This window comes from Ochotona princeps, chromosome 23 (genome assembly GCF_030435755.1).
Source record: "Ochotona princeps isolate mOchPri1 chromosome 23, mOchPri1.hap1, whole genome shotgun sequence".
Lineage (NCBI taxonomy): Eukaryota > Metazoa > Chordata > Mammalia > Lagomorpha > Ochotonidae > Ochotona > Ochotona princeps.
Window position 1 is genome coordinate 8,294,576 of NC_080854.1, and position 20,597 is coordinate 8,315,172.

General features: G+C 46.4%; 1 protein-coding gene across 1 annotated transcript in view; it reads left to right on the top strand.

The window, feature by feature from the left end:
• Positions 1-237: 237 nt before the first annotated feature.
• The window catches only part of ELOVL7 (ELOVL fatty acid elongase 7), a 75,837-nt gene continuing 55,477 nt past the window's right edge, over positions 238-20,597 (top strand). Inside the window, exon 1 of the mRNA XM_004583727.2 lies at positions 238-364. The gene's annotated coding sequence lies outside the window, so the exon portion shown is untranslated. The remainder of the gene's footprint in view (positions 365-20,597) is intronic.

Below are 20,597 nucleotides of genomic sequence, written 5' to 3' on the forward strand. Positions count from 1 at the left end.
TTCCTCCACATCTGAGATTCGCCCACAGAGGAGTCGGCTTGAGGTTAAGTCTCCGGTAACCTTCAGGTGATGTTGGCACAGCGGCCAGAGGCCCTGGCCCCGCTGGGGCGCGAGCGCGGGGCGCAGGCTCCGCCCTCCGGGTTCGGCGGGTACCTGGCGGCGGCTGGCGGGCGGGCAAGGGGCGGTGCTGAGCGGCGTGACGCGGGGCGGGCAGAGCGGGCAGGTGATACCCGGCGGCCTCCTCCTTTTTCTGCGCGGTCGGCGGCTCGGGCAGCAGGGGCCGCTGTGAGGAGCTCCGCGCGCTCGCGCCGCCGCCGCCCTCGCTGCCTGAGCGCCTGGTGCTTCGAGCTCCGCGCCCCTCGCGGTGAGTGCGGGGCTCCGGGCCGGCCAGCTGAGGCCAAACTTTTCCGGAACGCGACCAAGAGGAGACCGGGAGGGAGCTGGGTGTGAGAGAGAGGGAACGAGGGAGAACCGTAGGGGTAGGAAGGGCACCGGGAGTCAAAGGAGGGAGGACCTTGGGCGCGGCGGAGGGCAGTACGAGCTGGTGCCGAGCGCTTGGAGAGCCCGGCCCGCCCACGTTGGGATCCGGGAGGCGCCAGGGAAGTTCTGTGCGCACAGCTTGCGTGGCTGACGGCCGCGGCCCGTCTCCGCCGGAGCACCAGGGGCCACGTACCTGCGCCCTCTTGCTCCTGAGCTGTGGCATCCCGCGGGGAATGGGCGCCGGCCCAGTTGAGCCCGGCAGAGGGCACGGAAAAGGAGCCGCCCGACCTTGGGGGGCGCCGAGGTCACTCTGTGCACTCTCTGGGCTCCGGCCTCTTCAGCCACTCCTTCAAATTCCTAAGCTCTCTCGGGGTGCTTTCTTCCCCCTCGTGGGGCGCTCGCTACGTCAGTTTGTCTTCGCGGCCAGTGTGGGCTGTCCCCGACTCCCCCAGCGGCATCCTCCCCGGGTGGCTGCGGCAGTCCGGGGACGACAGAGATGAGCCAGCAGCCGCGGAACTGGTCGTGCCGGAGGTGAGACTCGTTAAGTGCTCATTCTGCCCTCCGACGAAGAGGTATCGCCTGTTAGGCAATGGGCCTTGCCCCGCCGGCCGTCGCTGATTCAAACTCGCCGGATGCGCCGCGAGCACTGCTTGCAGCTCCCGGGCAGGGCCCCTGGACTAGGCAGGGTCGCGCCCCCGCCTTTGCCTGACTCTTGGCCGATTCATCGCTCTAGCTTCCCCCCGAAGCTGAGGCATCCGCCCCGGGGCGCCAAGTCCACTTTAACTCCCGGCTCTCGTGGAGCCCCCTTTATCTCCTCACTTTTATTGCTTAACTGCCTCGAAAGAGCCGTGAACACCTGGTGGCAGCTTGCACCTGCTTACGTGGCTTCCTGATTAATTCCCCTAATTGGTGGCTTGTGCCTGAATGATTCTCCCCAAGGTCACACAAAGGCCTGCACGTGTAGCACCCCCAGCCCAAGGTGGGCCTTTATATTAAGTGCTTTTCTGGTTGAAGTTCTTGTACTAAGGGCATCTGAGGGTTGCTCAGAGCTCTGTGACCTGTGAGGAAACTGAGGTAGGGAGCTCTAAAGTCACCTTCCCGCGGCCACGCCCACAGCAGCAGGCTCCAGCCGCAACTCTAAGCAGCCTCCCCCAAGCTGCCTGTGTTGAACTTGTATTTTCCTGTGGTCCCGTGGGGGATTCGGGCCTAACGAATCACGCTGTATGTCTCCAGTCCACCCTCCCCTTCTGTGTGCCTGTTGTACCAGGTTAGACTCTTGAAAATAGAAAAATGCGGACTCCATGGGGCTTTCTTACGTCACCTGGCACCTGTGCTTTACCTGGCCCAGGATGCTGTGCTTTCCTTGTTTCTCCTCAGTCTGGCTGTATCAGCGCAGCTCCCAGAGCACCCTGTAGTATTCCACTTGGATTTGCCTTGCTGTTCCTCTGGAGCACCTCTGAGTGTGTGTGTGTGTGTGTGTGTGTGTGTACGCACGCGCGTGTACACAGGCAGGTTCCTCTCTGCCAGGGCCTCACTATTATCCATAGTACCAAACTCCGGCTGTCCAGTGTCGCGTGCGTGCCCACTTCAAGTTGCAGCCTCTCCTTCCTCTGGCTCATCCAACACCCCATCCTTGCCTCACCATCTTCTGCTGCCCCAGCCCCAACCGCTCCCTTAACCACTCACATGCCCTGTTGTAGTAGCAACGATCTTGCCGCCTTTAAGTGTGTACTTGCAGGACAGAAAGTTTGCAGGCAACCCTGTGCCTGAAGTCTTCCGTCCTCACAAGCTGTAGTGGCTTGGTAAGTGGAGAATGTGCTGGCACAGACTGCAGGTTTGGTGATTGGCATTTGTAAGCTGGTTTTTTACAGGGTGCTGAGGAGTCATGTGTGATTAATGTGGGGAGCAGGTAGATACCCTAGGTGAGGGGAAGAAAAGGCCACGCTCACCCCCTCACTGTAGACAGGTACTCTATGTGTTTTTCATTTAGAGGTGTAGGTGAAGCAGACCAAAGTGGCAAGAAGCAAGAATCCTTTCCTTAGCAGATTTGTTTTTAAGGGTTTATTTTAAAAGCAGAGTGACAGGAGAGAGGAACACGTGAGCGCGTGCGCACACACACACACACACACACACAGAGTCTTCAAGCTGGAAGTTCACTGCCCAAATGCCAGCAACAGCCAGGACTGTGCCAGCCTGACCACCAGCAACCAGAAACTCCATCCAGTTGTCCCACAGAGGTGACAGGGACTCAACTCCTTGGGCCATCTCCTTTGCCAGGTGCCGCATTAGCTGAGAGTGGGATTGGAAGCAGAGGGATTCGAGCCAGTGCTCCAGTATAGGATAGGGGCACACCAGATGGTGACTTAAGCCACTCCACCAAAACACCTGCTCCTAGAAAGTTTTTTTAAAACATTTGAATTGAAAAATGTGAGTCAATGGGGCCAACCCTGTGGTGGTGTTGGTCAAGCTGCCACCTGCTGCCCTAGCAAGGTCAGTTCAAGTCCTGGATGCTCCAGTTTCTATCCAGCTCCTGGCCAGTGTGTCTGGGAAAGCAACGGAGGATGGCTCAAATGCTTGGGCCCCTGCACCCATGTGGGAGATCTAGATGGAGTTCCTGCTCCATCTGGAACTGAAACTGCTGCCTTGGACTGACTTTGGTCTCCCACATGGGTGTGTTGGGATATCTTTAACTGCTTTCCCAGGCACTTCAACAGTCAGCTGGGTCAGAAGTGGAGTAGCTAGGACTGGAACATGTGCCTATATGGGATGCAGGCTTTGCAAGTGGTAGCCTAATATGCTGTGCCACATGCTGGGTTTTCCTTTTTTTTTTGTACGTTTGTTTTCCTACATTATATTTTGGTTCTTACATTTTTCATGTGACATATGGTAAGCCTTCTCTTACTAATTTTCAAAATTCTTATTTGCATTATATTACAGTAATATTAACAGGATTTACTTAAGCAATGTTAATGGTTGGGTATATTAGCAACAAATTATGAACAGCCATGTCATCTACCAATTAGGGATTGTTTGCTCATGATAGTGTTCCAGAAGTGGAATCGCTTTGTCCAGAAGCCTGATCCTGTGTATGTTTCTCAGTGTACACTGTCACATGTCTAAAGGCAGTTTTTTTTTTTAATTGGATGCTTATGTACCTTTTCTATTGGGTGTTAGCAGGGAACTGTTGCCTGTCCTAGGGCTCTGTAACAAAGTATCACACACCAGGAAACCGTGCTGACAGCTCTGAAGCCTTGCTGCCTAGCATCAGAGATGCTGAGCCCTGAGCGCCCGTCTGTTCCCAGATCCCTCTCCAGCCTCTGGCGACAGCAGCAAGACCTGGCCTTCCTTGGCTTATACAGACATGAATCCCTGGCTCTGCCTTCACCTGGCCTTGGCCCCAGGTCTCTGTGTCCTCTTCTCTTGGGGTCATTCTGGACGGTCATCATCTACCGGCCCTACACACCAGTGCAATCTGAACCCAGTGACTTCTGCTGGGATCCAGTCTGGAAATAGTGTCACCCTGTGAGGTACCACAGTTAGGACGCGAGTAGCTCTTTTGTTGTTGCTTTGGTTGTGGAAGGGAAGACAGGTCATCTTATGGGAACTTTGCTACATATGTACATCAAAGAATCATTTCTATTTTCAAGTCCAGTGGAAGTGGGACTTTTCCCCATTTACTAAATCTTGATCCTAAGCTACTTGTGCAAGTATCAATTTCGGGGTGGAGAAGGATTCTATTTAGCAAACAACTTCTGAACCATTGTAAACATGTTATTATTATACTGAGAATTTTAGCGATACCTGTTAACCTGGAGGGAAGCATGCCACAATCACATGTTTACAGACAAATGTATCCCTGTGTTTTCCTGACTCATCCAGTTTGTAACATTTACAGTTTACGAGAAAGTTAAAAGCTAACGCAAATTAGGCATTTTATAAGATTAGTTCTAAAAATATTTCCGTCCCCAGTTATATCCAAAAATGGATTATAAGCATATTAAAAGTATATTCTTGTATTATTACATTGGCAAGTTTTTTTGTAAATGATGGAAGTAGGCATACTATGTTAAATATCTCTTACTTAAATGAAAGAAGTCTTCATATAACTGTCAAGCTCCCCATATTAAAGGTAGATCGTCATCAGATGGAGCAGTAGCCACTCAGGCCAAGGATGCCTGGGGCCCTCTTTCTTACGCTTGTAATACAAACTAAGAGAGCCACATCTGGACCACATTTGGGACATTTAAGAAGCTGCATGCTAAAGAATCATTGGTGCGTCACCCTCATCAGGGCAGTAAAGCTAGCCCAGGCCTATGTGAGTTAGAAGAAGCTGGACAGCTGATTAGCTGTGCTGTGATGGACACACACAGGGCATGGAGGAGGAATAGCAGAGGTAGGCAGACAAATTACCCACCTGTACCAGAAGAAGGAAGAGAGGAAGTTAGGGTGACTGAGAAAGGAGGTGAGGGCTGGGAAGTGGAATCCAGGCGGAGAGAATGAAGTGGGATCAAAAGGCTGGACGGGCTTTAACTACAGAAGAATGTGAGAGGCGAGTTTGCGTCGGCATGCAGGGCCAGGTTTACCGAGAACCTGGCCTGACCTGCCCAAGATTCAGGGTTTTATTCTGAAGCCTGTGGGGAGTCGCAGAGGCCTACAAGAATGGGAGGGACTTGCTAGGCTTGGTATTTTGAAAGCATCCCTCTGACATTTGCCTGTCTATCTGTCTGAAATCTCGCCTGAACCATCTCCTGTCTCTTTCCTCTCTGAGAGCTAGAAAGAACAGCTGTCTTTGTTTAATTAGGTATCTTCGTTAGACTCAGCCTTCATATGCATTTTGAAGGGAAAATGTATTTCACAGTGGTTTCTGTGCTTCCTTGCTTCCAGGATGACCAAGCCTACACTGACATCTTACATCTCTTGATGATCATGATGCAGTCAGAAGGTCGGCATCTTTTAAGCATTGGCACTTGTCGCTCTAAAGCACTTGAAGTGCTTTTCCCTATGGATTGGCTGAAGACTGCACCATAATCCTCACTGTATACGTGGCTACACATAGGTAAAGGCGGCAGAAAGTTTGCTGAGACTGGACTGGTAGAAGCGCCTGGTTGGAGGCAGGTATTTAGCCTATTGGTTAAGAATGTGCTCCCATGTCCTAGTGACTGAGTTTGTCTCCCTCCTCTGGCTCCCATGTCCTAGTGACTGAGTTTGTCTCCCTCCTCTGGCTCCCGTGTCCTAGTGACTGAGTTCATCTCCCACCTCTGGCTTCCATGTCCTAGTGACTGAGTTCATCTCCCACCTCTGGCTCCCATGTCCTAGTGACTGAGTTCATCTCCCACTTCTGGCTCCTGATTCAGGCTTCTTACCAGGGCACATTCCAGAAGGAGAGCATGTGGGCTCACCTAATTGAGTTCTTGCCACCAAGGTAGGAGACCTGGGTTGAATTCCCGGCACTTGGGTTTGACCAAGCCCAACCCTGGCCGTCTTAGGCCTTTGGGAGGTGAACTCATGGATGAGGCTTCTGCTTCTGTCTTTGTCTCTCTCCCATGAAAAAACAAGCAGGGCCCAGTGTTGTGGTGCAGTGTGTTAAGCCACCACAGGCATCCCGTAGAGGAGTGTCAGAGAGTCCCAGTGACTGTACTGTTGATCAGGCTCTCTGCTCATGTGAAGCAGATGATGGCCGAATGTTCGAGTCTCAGCTACCCCATGTGGGAGACTTGGTTGGAGTTCTTGGCTCCTGGCTTTGGCCTGGCCCAGCACCATCTATTGTAGCTATTTGGAAAGTGAACCAGCAGATGCGAGGTCATTCTCTCCCTCTGGCTCTATGTTTTTGAATAAATAAATAAATGAATAAAATCTTTAAACAAATAAAGCAAAATGCAGAAACTGTTATTCATCCAAGATTTAAATCCAAATCTAATTATAAGGCTTAGGTTCTTCCCACTGTGGATGAAAACTCCTTAGGTTTACTTGTATGTATTTATTAAAGATCTATTTGTTTCTATTTGAAAGGTACATTTACGGAGAAAAGGAGAGACAAAGAGAGAAGGTCTTCTGTCTGCTGGTTCACTCCTCAAATGGCCACAGTGGCCGGAGCTGAGCCAATTTGAAGCCAGGATCTCGGAGCTTCTTCCTGGTCTCCCACATGGTTGCAGGGTTCCAAGGATTTGGACCATCCTCCTCTGCTTTCTGAGGCCACAAGCAGGGAGTTGGATGATGGAAAGTGGAGCAACTAGGACTCAAACTGGAGGTAGCAGCTTGACTCATTATATACCACAGTGCTGCCAAGCCCGTACAGTAGTCTCATGGGAATAGAAAGGAAGCAATAAAAATAAACTTGATTTTGACTTTATAGGGTCAGTGTTGGAAATGTGAGATCTAGAAGAAGAGTTTGGCCAGTAGCCTGTTCATCTAAATACAGTCCTATGGTCTTTTCTTCTTTCCGTCTGTTCCAGGTTTCTGGATTTTGTCCTATTGATATATTTGTGATTAATCTGTTTATTAGGACTCAATGATGTGTCAAGGACAGAGCTAAATAAAAGGTGCTTTTTAGTAAAGAATGACATCCTAATTCTGTTCAGGGATCTCTCTGTCCCTCGTCTGTCCTTTTTGTGCCTTGTTTAGGCATACTAATGCTGTGTTGGATCCTCTGGGCTCAGAAGACATATGTTGAAGACAATAGTGTTGGACTCATATTTTAATTCTTCTGCAACTTATTCAGTTAGCTAGATGGTACCTTCATTGTCTTCTTTGGGACAGATGTGACTTTGGACTTGAAGAAAGAAGATAGAAATAACTTTCTTAGGAATCCACAGGCTGGTTACTGATTATGTGGCCGCTCATGGTGACTTCCGGAGCAAATGGGGAATGGAATTTTTCAAATCAAGTCATGAGCACCACTATTCAGTGTTCCAAGGAGAAAAAAAAATTGGTCGAAGATGTACTGTATAACATTAACTATAGTGATTTTTCAAGGATACATGTAAGGTTTTTCCATGTGTGTGTAGCATCTATATGTTATATATACAGTTGAACATACATAATTGCCATTTCTGTTGGACGTTGGCAGTTCATAATGTTTCATCCTGATACAAATACAAGCCTATCAACCTCAAACTAGTTGGTGAGATAAGCCTCTGCTTGTCATTTACCTGTGAAGCAGGCTGGGCTGTGCCCAGGCATGCTCAATGCTGGCTTCTCACAGCTGGTTGCCTCCTCTAAGGGCTGGATTATTGGTTTCACAACAGGCTGTCATGTTTGTTGTAAACCTGTTGATGCTAGTCACACTTGTCTTGAGAATGGTAATTAAGATAAACTTCTGAAACCTAAGTGCAAAAGGAAAGAGTATCACCCTTTCTGGGAAAGAAATGTTGGATTCCTTGAAAAGATTTCATAACAGTGAGTCATTGAAAAAAATGCTCAGGAAAAGGAAAAGATTAGAAAGAAGATCGTAAAGACTTGAGAGAAACAGTAGTCTTAGCTGGCCTGACACAGGTGCTTAGTTGTTTTTGATCCGTTTAGAACTTTTTAAATTGTGGAAGATAAATTCTGGATGTGATTGATATCCAGATAAATAATTTGTGAGGAGCCTTTCCTAAGGGAAAGTCTAGAAATTACTTTGGAAAATTGGGGAGAATTAACACATTCTTAGATGTTTTAAAGTAAGTGTGTGATGTACAAACTGTCTTCATTTCCTAATATAAAGTTTCTTTAGCAATAAGATCCAACCAAAATGATTGCCACCACTCAGCTGACTGTAATCATTGTTGCTGTTACAGGGTAAGTAGATCATTTGCTTCCAGAGTTAATTTCTATACCTATGTTAATAAAGGCGAAGTGGAATTTTGGCATTGGGAATTGAGGCAACAGAGTATATAAGCATCTTGCCTTTGCTTAGCCTATGGTACTCATAGTGCCTAACCAGCTCACACTTCTTACGGTAGCATCTGTTAACATTTAGCTTGATTTCAGGCAATAATATGAGCCAGTTAGTGGAAGTTAGAGTTGGTTCCTATCTGCGATAAATGATACAGTAAAAATGGAAAGCCCGGTGGGCATTGGACCTGTGATGAAGACAGCCCTTGGGGCGCCCACATACCTTATCAGTGCCTGAATGGTTGGAGTCCAAACTTCCTTTCTGGTTCCTGTTTCCTACCAGTTGGTGCCACGGGACAGAGCAGGTGATGGCTCGTGTAGCTGTAACTCTGCCACCCACATGGTTGGTCCGTACTGAATCCTTAGCTTCTGGTTTCAGCGTGGCCCTGGCCCAGATGCTGCAGGCCATTGGGAGATTTAATCTCTTTCTGTTTTGGTCTACCTCTGAAGTAATTTGTTAAGTTGGAAGCAAAATGCATTGTATAAAGCGGGAGTTACAATTTGTTACACTTGATGTTTTTCTCAGCATTTTTAGGCCAATTGAATCTGGGGCCCAGTGCAGTAGTGTAGCAGCTATAGTCCTCACTTTGCACAGGGATCCCGTATGGACGCTGGTTCTAATCCCAGTGGCCCCACTTCCCATCCAGCTCCTTACATGTGGCCTGGGAAAGCAGTGGAGGATGGCCCCAAGCCTTGGGACCCTACACCCATGTGGGAGACCTGGAAGAAGCTGCTGGCTCCTGGCTTTGGATCAGCTCAGCTCTGGCCATTGCGGCTGCTTGGGGAGTGCATTAGCAGACAGAAGATCTTCCTCTCTGTCTCTCCTCCTCTGTATAACTGATTTTCCAATAAAGATAAATCTTTTAAAAAAGCAAGTTGAGTTGTTCAAGGTATTCTACAGTCAATGTTAATTATGGAAAAATAGTTATTCTTTTCTGAACATTAGCAGACTAATGAGAAAACCAAATGAAGAAAAATAAAAGTATGTTTTGCAGTGGTAACATTTATTAAGCACTGGCATGGGGCTAACTTCTGTGTGTGCCTTCTCTTACTCCATCTTCCCAACGCTCTGTGAGGAGGCTGGTGTGGTACCCATCTTGACAACAGAAGTGACTTGCCAAGGCTGCCTGGTTAGTAACCGTGGTGAGAATCGGAGTGAGCTCAGTCCAAATGACTTACTGTGTTGTAACTGAGCACTTTTCATCTGCGTTCCTCATGTGATTTTTGTAAAATGTATTTTTTGAGTGTGAACCAGCAGTGGGAGGTGAGAAGTAGGGAAAGGAGGCATTTGATGCACGGAGTGTTTCCAAAGAGGCTGCCACCACAGTGAGCACCTGGACCCCTGGGCGTTAGTCTAGGTGGGACATGTCTCCGAGTTCTCCCACCAACAACAGCACGTGGAGCATTTTTTTTAAAAGAGAAATGTTAATGTGTTTCAAGCAACTCTGGACCTTGAAGGCGGTGCATGCCAGGCTCCTTTATGGGTGGGCACAGTAAGGTGCAGCAGGCTGTCACTCAGCCAAGGCCACTAGCCCGATGAATGCACTGGGACCTGAACAAGCTTGCCAGGCTGCAGCCAGGTGCTTGTTAACTTAGTCCTTTGCTCTTAGGGAGCCTTAACTCTGGATATGTCCTTTGCATGGAATTTTTGAAGCTTCTAAATTGCCTGTTCTCTGTCTTCATCTACAAGGAATGTGAGGTATTTTTTTTTTTAACCGACTTTACTGTACAGTGTGGATGGGGCAAAGATTGTTCTTCCCCAATTCTCCAGGTGGGAAAAAAAAAACCTGAAGCTCAAGGCAATGCAGTGGTGTTCATGCTCTAAGGCTCATGTATTACAAAAACCTAACCTTGTGGAATCTGGCACAGCGGCTCAACTGCCTAATCCCCCACTTACAAGTGCTGGCATCTTCTATGGGCGCTGGTTTGTGTCCTGGCTGCTCCACTTCATGTCCTGCTCCCTATGTGTGACCTGGGAAGGCAGTAGATGATGGCCTCAAGTCTTGGGACTTGTAGCCATGTGGGAGACACAGAAATTCCTGTCTCCTGGCTTCAGATGGACTCAGCTCCATTGGTTACAGCTGAGGAGCAAACCAACAGCTGGAAGGTCTTTCTGTCTCCTTTTCTGTGTAAATCTACCTTTTCAGTAAAAATGAATATATCTTAAAAAAAAACCCTCCCAAAACAAAAAACAACACCATCAACCTAAGCTTTGGTTTCAACTAGAAGTTTAAAAGAGGGTAGGTGGTATGGTGTAATAGGTTCAGTTGATGCTTGAGAAGCCTGTGTCCCACATGGAGAGTCTAAGCCCGGCTACTCTGCTTTTCTTTTTTTAAAGATTTATTTATTTTTATTGGAAAGGCAGATATACAGAGAGAAGGAGATATGGAGAGGATGATCTTCCGTCTGATGGTTCACTCCTCAAGTGGCCACAATGGCCAGAGCTGAGTCGATCCAAAGGTAGGAGCCAGGAGCCAGACAATATATTGTGAAATAGAAGAAGATTCTGAAGTTTGCATATCATCAAAAAAGCTACATACTACTTGAAATACTCACAAAATTAGGGGTCTTCAGAAAGTTCATGGAAAATGTATACTATGGGAAGACTACATGCATTTCAAACTTTTATGATAAAATAAGCATCTTTTAATTCCTTTTTTGCATAAACTTTTTGAAGTAAAACGTATTAAATCTGTGCCTAGACAGGCAAAACCTAGATAATGCAGGGATAAATGGAACACTGAATGTTGACTGATAGCTGTACGTTCATATTGAAAGAGGAACTTCATTTTAACAAAATTTTGTTTCAAAGGCAGAGTTTCAGAGAGAGGAGAGATTAAGATCTCCCACTTGCTAGTGTACTTCTGATTGGCCTCAGCAGCCAGCGATGGGCCAGACCAAAGCCTGGTGGATCTTCCCCTGGTGCAGGGCCGCAAGCACCTGGGCCGTCTTCCTCTGTTTTCTCAAGCAAATTAGCTGGGGGCTGGACTGGAAGGGAAGCAAGCAAAATTTGAACCGAAGCCCATTTTGGATGCTAGTGCCACAGCAGTTAACTTTACATGTGTGCCACCATGCTGGCCCTGAGTAATTATATTAAAAAACAAATTTGGAATAGTTATCGACTTATAAAAGTTATGAGGTGGTAATAGAAGTTCCCATCTTATCATTCATCCCATGTCTCTATTAACATTTCATAATGTTTGTCATAATTAGGGAACCACGTCCAACTCCCCTCTCCCGGCTTTTAAAATCCAAACTCTTTTTTTATCCCTCCTTCTCCTGCCAGCTTCTGACAGTCAACATTCTATGTTTCGACTGAATGTGCACGTGTGTGTGTCCACACATGAGTTTAAATGAGATATTAAATTGTGTGTCTGTGTCATTTACATTTTAGCTTAACTTATAAATGAGAACGTGCTGTATTTGTCGTTTTGTGTCTGGGTTATTTCACTCCATATGAAGCGCATGCCGCTGTATGTAATACCATGTTTTCTTCAGCCATGCAGTTGGTGCTCAGCCTAGGTTGAGCCCATAGTTTGGCAGCTGTAAACTGTGTTGCTGTGAACATGATGGAGCAGGTGTGTCTAATGAACTGAGTTCATGTCTTTTGGGTTTGTACCCAGGAGTAGGACTCTCGGATCATAGGACAGTGCACATTTTAATGGCATGGTTTTGTTTCTTTTAAAAGGCATCATTATGTAAGGTCATGTTTTTCCCTTGTCAAAGAGTCCAGTAGTTCTCATAAAGACCCTGAGTTGCTTTACTGATAATCCTGACAATGAGACTTTTGCTGAAGAGGCCAAGATATTCTTTGAAGGGCTTGGTGTGATAGCCTAGTGGCTAAATGCTTGACTTTCATGTCCTGGGTTCCCATATGGACACAGGTTCATGTCCTGGCTGCTCCACCTCACATTTAGCTCCCTGCTTGTGGCCTGGGAAAGCCTAAGAGGATGGTCTAAGCTTTGGGACCATGTACCCATGTGGGAAGCTGCTGGCTTTGGATGGGCTCAGCTCTGGCTGTTGTGGTCAGTTAAGGAGTAAAGCTGAGTGTCTGAAGCCAGGAACCGGGACTTTGTGCAGGTCTGTCACGTGGCTGCAGGGTCCCAAGGCTTTGGGCCATTGTCGACTGCTTTCCCAGGCCATAAGCAGGGACTGAATGGGAAGTGGAGCAGACGGGTGCCCATGTAGGATTCTGGTGCATGCAAGGTGAGGATTTGGTCACTAGGCTACTGCGCCAGGCCCAACAGTGTAGATTTTATTTATGTTACAGGAACAGAATTGGCAAAAACACTACACAGAGATAAAATCTACTTCCATGGCAATTTTCATTTGTCTTGTTCCAGTCTTCTAAGGAAGAAAAGTTGCTGCTTTTTAAATGCTCATTTATGTAATGTTGCATTTTTACTTTTCTGTATGTTCATATACATGATAAACATTAACTGTTTGCTTTGTGTAAGGCATTAGAGATATAAAAACCTATTTTTCAAGGTCATTTTGTTTTCAGTTCTTTATCATCCCCACATCCAAGTTAGCAACAGACATGTCAACTGTGGCCACAAAATATGTCCTTGACTCCATCTGCTTGAACAAGCCCCTAATCTAACCATCTTCCTAGGCCAATTGTATAATCAGCAGCCAAATTAACTTTTTTAAAAACATAAGGTCATGTCCCTGCTTTGCTTAAAAACCTCTGGTGAGCTTCTCTTTTGCAAAGTGAATAAGCTCGTGGAGATGGACAGTGGCATAGCACTCTCGTGGGATTGAATGCCGTTAAATGAGTGCCATAGTATTGGTGAGACAGGCAAGGTTGAAGTTAAGCCTCTATTACATGATTTTAGAAGTGGTACAACATAGTCATACCTACCATCAGCAAATCCTCTGATGGTTCCTCTTGCAGTTAGGATGAAATCTAGGCTCCAAAGACCCCATGTGCCATTCAGAATCGCCCTGCCTTTCTCTGCCTTTCTGTTCTCTTAGCTGCCCCTGCCTCAGGACCTTTGCTGGGCCTGTGGGTTTCTTCTGGACCAGTTGGGCCCCGCCGTGTCCTCTCAAGTGTGCTGGGTCTTCCTGCAGCCTGCTGGCCCCAGCTGTCCTTCCTGTGTGTGTGCACGCAGGGCTGGGCTGTGTCCCTGGTGTCAGGTAGGGTACTTACCGTGTAGTGAATGCCTGATCTTCACTGAGTAGATTGGAGTAGTGATAGGGTTCCCTGCCTTCCCTTCAAGCAGCTTCGAGTTTCTGATACTGAGTTTCAGGAGCCTTGAGTCATTGCTTCAAGAGCCTCTGAAGGCCTCATGTCAGAGGGACAGAGAGTTCTGCCCCAAATAGAGTAGTGTAGGGAAAGACAGCGAGAGAAAAAAATAATGTTGGGCACAAACGCTCAAAAACATTACCTGTTTCCTGTCATTCAAGCAAGGAGAGAGGTATTTCCTCTCATCCATCTCCCACCTAACAAACAAAAGAAAACGGCAGATAGCTGTGTATCAGTAGCCAAAGCATGATGCCTGCCCAAGCCAAGCTCAAAAGGAAACCAGTGTGAGCTTCATGTATCACATTTCCAGAAACGCCGGGCTCCTCTGGGCCGGCTGTTCTGAGGCCCCGTTAGGAGGACTCAGTTGTGGAGTCAGTGGGCTGGCCTTGCCAAAAGGAGACCGGATCTCTCCAGGCTTTCCGTCATTCCGGGATTCTCGCCACCAACTGTCCAGTGACAGTCAGAACGCAACCCTTCATCCTCGGTCACAGGACATCCTCGGTTGTGTGGGCAGCAGAGCTTTTGTGTTTACGTTTTCATCAATATTTCTTAGAGTCAATGCAGGAGACGATAGAGGTGTGATGTGGGGAGGTTTTCTGTGTTTCACATGAAAATCATACTTCCTTGAAATCAGAAAGATCAGGTTATTTTCTAACTGTGATAATGGTGATTTTAAAAGTTTAGAACGTGAGGGGTCGGTGTGATGGCCCTTAAAGCTCCTGTATTGTAAAAGCCTAAGCCCGCAGAGGCCAGCATGATGGCTCAGCTGGCTAATGCCCTGCCTGAAAGTGCCAGGCTCCCATATGGGCATCGGTTTGTGTCCCAGCTGCTCCACTTCCCATCCATCTCCGTACTAATGGCCTGGGAAAGCAGTAGACGCTGGCCCAACACCTGCACCCATGTGGGAGACTCAGAATAAGCTCCCGGCTCCTGGCTTCCAATCAGCTCCTGCCTTCAGATGGGTTCAGCTCTGGCCATGGCAGCCATTTGGGGAATGAACCAGTGGATGGGAGATCTTTCTGTCTCTGCTTTTCTCCATAAATCTGATCTGCTTTTCCAATAAAAATAAATAAATATTTTAAAAAAGATAAGAAATATGGAATGTGAGGAAAAATAAAGGAAACAACAAAATCTTGTCACAAAGAAGAAAATAGATATTACTCATGATCGTGCCAATGTGTTTTTTGTTTTTAAGTGGTTTATGTTATTTTTTTTTAATTTGAGAGAGAAACACACAAGAGAGAAAGAGACAAAATGAACCCTCATCGTGTGCTTCACTCCTGAAATGCTTGCATCAGCCCCGCTGGGCGGGAGCATGCTGCGGGAGCTCCGTCCCTGTCTCCCAGTGACAGATCCAGAGACCTGCTGTGTCCGAGGGGGAGCATTAGCAGGAAACTAGAATCTCGGTGGGAAGTGAGCATCTTAACCGAGAAGCCGAAACCCGCAGGGTGCTTTCTTTTTTTCTCTCTCTCTTTTTTTTTAAGATTTATTATTATTGGAAAGCCGGATATACAGAGAGCAGGAGAGACAGAGAGGAAGATCTTGCATCCAATGTTTCACTCCCCAAGTGAGCCGCAACAGGCCGGTGCTGCGCCGATCCGATGCCGGGAACCAGGAACCTCTTCCGGGTCTCCCACGCGGGTGCAGGGTCCCAAAGCTTTGGGCCGTCCTTGACTGCTCGACTGCTTTCCCAGGCCACAGGCAGGGAGCTGGATGGGAAGTGGAGCTGCCAGGATAAGAACCGGCGTCCATATGGGATCCCGGGATGTTTAAGGCGAGGACTTTAGCCGCTAGGCCATGCCGCCAGGCCCACACAGGGTGCTTTCTTAAAAGAAATATTTTGTGTTTCATTTTTCGTATGCAAATTATATTTCTTTTATTTTTTTAAGATTAAAAAAATTTTTTTATTGGAAAGGCAGATTCACAGAGAGAAGGAGAGACCAAGAGAAAAAATTTCTGTCCACTTATTCACTCCCCCAGTGAGCTGAGCTGAACCAAAGCCAAGAGCCAGGAGCATCTTCCAGGTCTCCCATGCCGGTGCAGGGTCCCAAGGCTTTGGGCCGTCCTCAACTGCTTTCTCAGGCCACAAGCAGGGAGCTGGATGGGAAGTAGGGCTGCCAGGATACTAACTGGCTCCCATATGGGATCCTGGTACTTGCAAGGTGAGGACCTTCGCCGCTAGGCTACCACATTGGGCCCTATTTCCTTTAGAAAAAAACCTTTGTATTATGGAAATTCCCAAATGTTTGTAAAAGGAGAATGATACAATGAACTGAATGTTTATATTACCCCATCAGGGCTAACTTTACTCTGTATGTGAATAGGTCAACATTATCTCTGAAAGATAAGGACTTGGAGAGATATGGATGATACTTTTATCATATCTAGAAAGTTTAAAAATAGCCTTTTAAGTTCAGTAACCATCCAAGCAACATTAATATTAAAAAAAAAAACATGCCAGACAGTAGTGTAGGCATTCATGACTGTTAAAATGAAGTGTAGCCTTTTTAGCAAATTATGTAAACATTTACAAGAGAAGATTAAAAACAATAGAGTGAAAGTGTGCTCATCTCATGTCAAGAAATATTCAATATTTTATTAAGTAGTTTGTATTTCAATAATTTTTATGTACAAAAAGTTATTTAAAAGCTACTTAAAAGTTATTTACAATAATTTTTACTTTTCTACACATTTAAATTCATTTATTTATTTAGGTTTATTTTTATTTGAAAGGTAGATTAGTAGATTTACAGAGAGAAGGAGAAACAAAGATCTTCCATCCGCTGGTTCACTCCCGAAGTGGCCACAATGGCTATAGCTGAGCTTATCTGAAGCCAGGAGCTCCTTCTGTGTCTCCCACGCAGGTGCAGGGGCTCAAGGCTTTGGGCCGTGCTCTATGGCTTTCCCAGGCCACAAGCAGGGAGCTGGATGGGAAGCAGAGCAGTTGGGGCACAAACTGGTGGCCATATGGGATCATGGTGCTTGCAGTGAGAGGGTTTAGCCATTGAGCTACCATGCTGGGCTCTACATATTTACATTTAAATTGCAATGTCCACCCATACTAAACAGTTTTTAAAAAATCTCTGCATTTTTGGATTAGTACGGAAAAGTGTGAATTGGGTCCTTAGATGTCAGCAGTTTTACATGTGACATAAGACCCCATTCTATGATACGTTTCATGCATTTTTCTAAAGTGGTATATTCCCTGAAGTAGAATACAAATGACAGCATACTAGAGCATGCATGATTAAATTAATAAATCAGCAAGTCCTTTTATTTGTTGAAATTTAGTGGTCGATAAAATAATAAGCTCTTAAAGGAGTATGTTAACTTTTTAACAAACATGCAAACCGCTTCAAAATCGAGTAATTCATTCCTGTTGCCATTTTTGTCATAGAATGCCAGGAACAGCAAGAAAATGTAGGGGGCTGCTTCTCAGGGGTCAGTGTGGGAAGTGAGGTTACGAGGTAAAAGGAGTTCATCAGTGTAGTTCATGGGCTGGCCTGCCAGCCTGGCGCACGACTCCATAGTAGATTGTTAAGGCTTTGCAGAGAATGGACATAGTCAAGAGCTGCTTTGAGCTGGGTAGCTTGCACTGCTGGCTTTCATTCTGTTAGCAGGAGCATAAGAAGGGTAATATTTGTCCCTTTGTCCTGTACAGAGCCTAGACAGGGGTGTTCCCCTGTGGATGGGAAACAACAAGAAAGGTAGAGAAAGGACAAAGTGAAGAACAGGAGGGTATAAAAGTGAGGGGTTTTGGGTGGCCAATAGGGGATCAAGGCTTGGAACAATAACCTGGACACATCATAGAGCTGAACGGGGGAAGTTAGATCAGGGAAATGTTTTGGTTGAGATGCTGGAATTTCCTTCAATTCTATTCCTTGTTAATCACTGCCAATTAATGCTCTAACGACATACTCATTTTCTTAATTTGAGACTTCTTTTTTAAACCAGGGGCCTCTTAGGTAAGTGTGAATAGCAGGGCATTTAAAAATTTAGAAATTCTTTAGGCATTTCAAGCATCAGGTGTTTAACAGGTAGATAAAGCCACAATACTAGGTTCTTTCCCAACAGCAATTCTAATACCCAACCCCCCAGCCACCTCCACCACCACCCCCCATCCAACTAAGAGGCAGATTCCTGGGCAGGTGTTTGGCACAGTGGTTAGGACACACACACTGTACTAGAATGCTTGGGTTCAAGTTCTGGTCCTGCCGCCACTTTTAGCTTCCTAATAATGTATACTCTGAACCAATAGATGAAAGATTTTTCTGTTTTTCTGCCTCACAAATATTTTGAAAAAGAAGCAAATCCATTACATTTGAGTATCTTGTTGTGAAATTCTGTAGAAACAAAATGTGCTTTTTTTTTTTTTTTAGCTAGAACATTTGTAAATATTTGCCATGACTGCTTTTGTAGGGCAGCCATTGTTTTAGTCTCACATTACATGCAATTTCTCTTTGATGATTTTGATCTGTTGTTGCAAGGGGCTGTGACTTCGATTCGGTGGCCCTTCAACTGAGGCAATACTGAATGCCGTTCCGTTTGCCTTATCCAGATAAACAGTGTAGAGAAATATTAATCTAAGCTGTTAATGGCAAGGAGAAAACTGATTGGATTCTGAGATGTATTTAGAACAAAGAGTTGATAGAATTTGATAGAGGGATGATAGAGAAATGAAAGTTTCCTTCCATAGTTGAAGAGAATTGACCAGAATTCCCCTGTTTACCCATGATTATATTTGATTCAAAGTGCTGCTTTTTTCGATTCCGTGGGAAAGATGGAATAAGATCCCTTTTATTTTTTAACATCTCGTTCTTGGAGCTTGCTGCTTCTGCTCTTATCTGTCTTCTCGATTGTTCTCTGCTTGGTTGCCCCATCCTCACACCTGCCACTGCTCTGGGAGCTCATAATCCTTTTGCATGTGCATCCGTGAGCAGCCTTAAAGTTCCCCCATCCCATCCACTCTGATGATCTCTGCTTTACCTGCTGATTGGATGGCCAGTCTCTGAACCTTATCACCTGGACGGGGGCCAAGACGATAAAGAGAGCTCTACATTCCCTTCTTGAAGCACGGCCTGTCACTTCCGCTTTCTTAAACCTCCCTCTCTTTACTCTCGCAGACCTTCGTTTTCCGTCTCTGAACTCCTGTCACACTCTCACATCTGGCAGATTCTAGATTCTACAAGCATCCTGCTCATTTTTCCTGTGGCTAGCCAGGCAGCTCAACAATATGGTGTAAATTGGGCAAAATGGTCAATCGATCAGTTTTGTGGTTTCCAGTCTGAGCTAAACCCTAGCCAGTAATACTTAAATTCTTTTATTTTTCACCTTGACTTCATAATAGATTACCTGGAAACTTAAAAGAAAAAAAAGAAAGCCCCGTGCCCAGGTGAATTAAATATGAAATACTGGAGTACAACCTGCATGTCGGCACACAGCAGCTGCTTTGCTATCTTGGTGATGCTAAAGTCCAAAAAAGCCTGAGAAATGCTGCTTTAAACTTACGCTCAACTTTTAGTTTCCTCATACATGTCTCATTCCTTTCACCACTCTAACTCCATTTTATAATCCTTGGTGATGGACATCACCTCTTGCCTTGCTAGAGAAATTAAAGCTTTTCTTGGTTCAATCCCATTGAATTTTTCGGTTTCCATTTTTTTGAACTGATTTGAGCCCAGGGCGTGCAGGACAGATAGAATCCCTGCCTCCCTGGTGTCAGAGTCTCGAGTTGCACATGTGCCCGTCAGTGAGGTCATTCTAGCACACGCCAAGTGCCACAGGGGCACACAGGACCTGGGGAAGGCTCCTCCCGAGAGCAACTCTCACCTCCTTTCCCTTCCTGGAGAAGTGTCACCCCCCTCCTACCTTCCAGGACCCGCCTACCTCCCTGCCTGTGTCCTCCTCTGGATCTGCAGGAGCTAATACTTGCGTATCTCTGTAAAAATATTTCGATTGTTAACCACCTTGAGAGCATCAGAGCTTGTTTTTGCAGAGTTTCCCTTTCTCTGAGCCCTCACACCAAGCCTGCGGTGAGCCCTCGGTTTCTCACCTGCCGTTAAGCCTGGTCTCCCTGCAGAGTGGCTTCCGTTCCCGCAGTTGCCTCCCAGAGGAGCTCAGTTCCTTGGAGGTCACCCCGCTGTACCCCTTGGAGCCTTTCGGATGTCCGTGACTGCGCTCAACACCACCTCCTGTACCAGTGTTCCCTGCTTCTGTTTGGTAATTCTTCGCATCCTCACTTCACCCGTATTTTCTGTATCCTGTCTCATTTTTGTTTTTTAAGGTTGTGTGTGAGCCTCTCTCCTTTGGTCCCCCCTCCAGGATGGTGTTCACCAAGGGATTTCCGTGAGGTCCCTGTTTTTCTCATTCATTGATGGCTGTGGTTTGGGGTCACCATCTGGAGGTGAAAGTTCCCAAAAGTTCTGTCTCCGTCTTTGCTATTGCTGCCCACTGGCTGCTGACCATCTGCAGTGTCCTCTTAGAGTGTCCTGCAGTCTCCTCATGTTTGGATTTGCCAACCCCTTGCTCCTTCAACCTGTTTCTCCTTGCCTATTTCTTATCTCATCTGGTGGCAGCACCATAAGCAGAGTCATTGTACCCACAGTTGATCTGCCTGTAGCTAGAGCTGTTGGATTCTTTTGCGGTAAGCCTGGGGGTTGTTAGGACAGAAGGACTTTAGTGAGCTGTTGCCTGCTTTCCTATATTGAAATTCTGAAAGAGAATTCATCTCGGGAAGCTTCCTTGCGTCTTTGCTTGATTGTTTTTTCACACTGTTCTTTGGTCGCCCTTCTTCCCCAGTGCATTTGCTTACCTGGTTCTGGCCATTTGCTAATGATAACTACCATTGCCTTATTATTTGCACTTTTATTCATTTATTCAGTGACATTTGCTGGACAGCTATGTGGTACCAGGCATCAGACAACATTCCTGAGAGAGGAGCCCTCCTGAGGCCGTGAGAGTGTGGCACTGTGCCACTTGATTTTTTTTTTAAAGATTC